Source organism: Dipteris shenzhenensis, chromosome 9 (genome assembly GCF_047967505.1).
Source record: "Dipteris shenzhenensis isolate YYH24624 ecotype China chromosome 9, Dip_SZ_1.0, whole genome shotgun sequence".
Lineage (NCBI taxonomy): Eukaryota > Viridiplantae > Streptophyta > Polypodiopsida > Gleicheniales > Dipteridaceae > Dipteris > Dipteris shenzhenensis.
Window position 1 is genome coordinate 209,249 of NC_141604.1, and position 4,372 is coordinate 213,620.

Below are 4,372 nucleotides of genomic sequence, written 5' to 3' on the forward strand. Positions count from 1 at the left end.
TTTCAATCCGCAACATTTTCTATCATAGAGTTAACCATGTGCTACATCTCAAAAAGGTGCTCATTTTTGTCATCACCATGCCCACTAGATGGTGCATAGTTGCTTTGCTGCAACTTCCCATTCCTGATGTTTTGCTTTTTATAACAGGTCTTCTCTTTATGTCCAAGCTTCCCACAATAATAGCACTCCGTGTTCCTATTTACCTGCTGGTTCCTTTGTCATGAGCCATGTCCCTTTGGCTCCCCTTGCCTCTAGAGTTACCACATCCTCATCCATAGGACTGGTTTTCTTGTTGTTGTTGTTGGTTCTGATTTCCTGAACAACCACCAAAACGGCCTCTTCCTCTACCTCTACCTCTACCTTGATTTGAGTAGAATGTAGATTCTTGAGAACTTCCTTTGTCTAAACCACCATTACTTTGCTCTTCACTCAACAAGAGAGCAACAAATTCTTGAAAATTAGGAAAGGTCTCACAGACTCCAATGGATGTCTAAAATTGTGCATAGTCTTTTCCAAGACCATTCGAGGTCATGGACACCAAGTCCTCATCGTTAACAGGTGCTCCAATTGAGCCAAGAGAATCAACAAGGCCTTTAACCTTCATGGAATACTCATTTATATTTATCTTATTTTTCTACACATTATGGAGCTCCTACTTGAGCTACATCTTTCACGCAGTGGTATTAGTGTTATACAACTTCATCAATGTATCTCATGCCTCCTTCGGTGTCTTTGCATCCTATATATACACAATCATGGAGTCTGAAACACTGACCAACAACCAATACATGACCTTTTTTGCCTTTTCATGTCACTCTTTAAATGTCTTCATCTCTGCAGCAGTAGGAGAAGCACCCAAAATTGGTTCTTGCTCATCACCATTGATGAATGGCCATACTCCCTTTCCCATAAGGAAGTTTGTCATTTTGAACTTCCATGCTTGGAAGTTATCTTTCTAAGATTCTCACTAACAATAGTAGAAATATTCTCAAACATTTAACAAGTCCAAATCTGTAACTGCAACCTAAAAAAACAAAGTTTTATCTCACAGAGGCGAGAACAACAACAATTCTCTAACACCAAAAATTTTGCCTCACAAGGGCAGTGGCAAGGAACCACGAGTCACACCAAGTGACAAAAATTCATAAACATAACAATCCAAAATTGGCCTGCATTTCTCAAAATCTCTGCAGTGTGGCACAAAGCAACCTTTCTATTGCAACTTTACACAACAATAAAAATACATACACAGTAAAAAACAGCCACTTCTCCTAAGTGCCTGCTCTAACTTCGTGATGCAAAAAAAGAGCTTTAAACGGTCGTGGAATGGAAATTTTCTAGGTAATACTCTCATGCTTTACAATGACGGGTGCCTCGATCTGAGGTTGTGAACTTTGCACTCATGACTGTGTACCTACACCAATATGCTCCCAAAAGCTCGAAAGAAAGGAGACGATGATTCTCTTACCAGGGTATCGTGATCTTCGCTTGCCTCTGCTTGCTACTTGAGCTTCTCACCACGAACCAATCTCTAATACCATGTAAATAAGTAGGGAAATAGGGAGGAGACTCGACTACAGCTTTCTTCACAACTCACAAAAGAGAGAGGACACAAGGTTGGAAGCAGAAGCCTATCTTCACTTTAGCACACAACAAAAATACAATGAGAGATAGGTGTACACTATATGTGTAACCCTAGAATGAAAAGAAAGCGGGAGAGAGGGAGGAGTCTTACTTGCAGCTATCTTAACAACAACATAAGGAGAAGACACACAAGATAAAGGCTGAAGCTTTCTTCTTCTTATTTGCAAATGCCACACAACTACTATACATAAAAGAGGGGTATACCCAATATCTCTAACCTTAGAGTACGTGGTCCATAGTGTGGAACCAAACCATACATACGTGGCAATCTAACTATGCCACAACGACCACACACAAGAGTAGATGTAATATAGCTGTTATTCGATGGCGATGTAATAGCCACAACCAACCATGCCCATGACATAAATGACAATCACCCAAGCACGTGCGGTTGAGCTTGATATCTCAACACTCCCCCTTAAGCTCAAATCCAATTCCAGCACACCAAGTAAGTGTCTAAACCTGCAAAGCTTCTCTGTGCCTAATGCCTTCGCAAAGATATTAGCCACCTGCTCTTCGGTGCTGACATACACAAGATCAATATGTACCACTAGAACCTTCTCTCTCACAAAATGATAGTGCACCTCAATGTGCTTGGTTCTAGCATGGTATACTGGGTTATTAGCAAGCATGATGTTGCGCATGTTGTCCCAATATATGACAACAGATTGTTGCACTGACTGGCCCATATCATCAAGTAGCTTCCTTAGCTAAGCTACCTCACATGCAACCATTGTTGCACCCCTATACTCAACTTCTGTGCTTGACAAAGCAATAGTGGGTTGCTTCTTATTGCTCCAGCTAACAGCGCCACTCCCAAGTGAGAACATGAATCCACTAGTAGATCTCCTATCCGAGATACTACTAGCCCAGTCAACATCTGTATATCCATAGACCTCAATTAGTCTTCCAGCCTCATAGAAAAGTTTGTAATGTAACATGGACTTCACATACTGCAAGATACGTCTAGTTGCATCTAGATGTGGCTTCCTTGGAGCTTCCATGAATTGACTAACCAGCCCCATAGCATAGCTTCAGTCTAGCCTAGTGATAGTCATATAAATAAGACTCCATACCAGGGATCTATACATAGTAACATCCTTCAATAGCTCACTTGTATCTGCACTGAGCTTAGTATTATGCTCCAAGGGAACTGAAATGGGCTTACATCCTATCATCCCATACTTAGATAGCATATCCAATCCATATTGCCTCTGCAACAACTGTATTCCACTTGGTGATCTAATCACCTCAATCCCTAAGAAATATTGCAGCTCTCCCAAGTCCATTTCAAATTTTTGCTTCAAGAACATCTTTACATTACATACATCTGCATCATTATCTCCTGTGATAATCAAATCATCAACGTAGATGACTATAAGCACAATCCCCCTCTTTGTCTTTTTCACATCGAGTGAAAAATCAGCATTGGAAATCTGAAATCCAATGGTGACAAGATACTAACCAATCTTGTCAGACCATGCCCCGGGTGCCTGTTTTAAGCCATATAAGGCTTTGTGCAACCTAGATACAAAATCAGGGTGTGCATCATCCTCATATCCTTGCGGTTGTATCATAAACTTCTTCTTGCAAATCACTATGCAAGAAAGCATTCTTGACATCCATTTGGTGCAATGTCCACCCTTTTGCATTAGCCACTATCATTGCTCTCACAGTTTCCATCCTTACAATTGGGCTAAAAGTCTCTTCATAGTCAATGCCATAAGTCTGTGCATATCCCTTGGCATTTAACCTTGCCTTATACCTGCTTAGAGACCCATCAGCATTGTTCTTTGTCTTGTAAACCCACTTGCATCCAATAGCCTTCTTAGCATGAGGTAATGCTACCAACTCCCAAGTGTAGTTTGCATCCAAAGCTACCATTTCCTCATCGATGGCTGCATCCCAATTTGTCTTTCTTATTGCTTCTTCAAAGCATGTAGGCTCAAATTCCTCTATCACCTTTGTCATATATGCATAATGGTGGGCTATATATCTATCATATTTTAGCCTATCAATGGGGTATTTTGGCTCATGTGGATCTTCATAACACTGGATCAGAAGCATCCTACTTCTCCTTGATCCAGGGGTAACTACCCTTGGTATCCCCAATTCCTCACCAAGGCTCTATTCTGCTGAGCCACTTGATTCACCATCAACTTGTGAGTGTCCTGTAGACACATCAAAAAATATGGGTTGATCCACCTTTTCTTTCCCTTTTTGTGATACATGTGTACCACTTTTTGCACTTCCATGAGCAGGTGCTCCTGATCGCAACCTCCCTATCCATGGGAGAATGTTAGACCCATTGTTACAGGACTCTCCCAGTCCACTCAAGACTTCTAACTGCTGATCTACATCTTGTATAATATTGTCACTTCTTACATCTGCATCTTCTATCATTTTCACTGGTGCATACCAACCACTCATCTCATCAAACACAACATCTCTACTCACCCTCATCTATTGAGTTGTAGGGTTATAGCATGTGTACCCTTTTTACTGCAGAGAGTAACCAATGAAGATGCATTTTTCTACTTTAGGATCTAAGTTAGTCCTATTCTCATCTAGAATGTGCACATATGTTATGCATCCAGAAACCTTTAGATGTGTAAGATCTGGCTTCCTTCCTATGAACTTTTCTTCAGGTGTAACTCCATGCACTACTGTAGTGGGAGTTCTGTTCATGATATATACTACAATTGCTACCGCTTCAGCCCAATAGAAA

The 4,372-nt window shown here is 40.9% G+C and overlaps 1 pseudogene; it reads right to left on the reverse strand.

Moving 5' to 3' along the window:
• Window positions 1–490: 490 nt before the first annotated feature.
• LOC147898033 (uncharacterized) lies at window positions 491–4,107 on the reverse strand (annotated as a pseudogene).
• Between the last annotated feature and the right edge of the window lie 265 nt (window positions 4,108–4,372).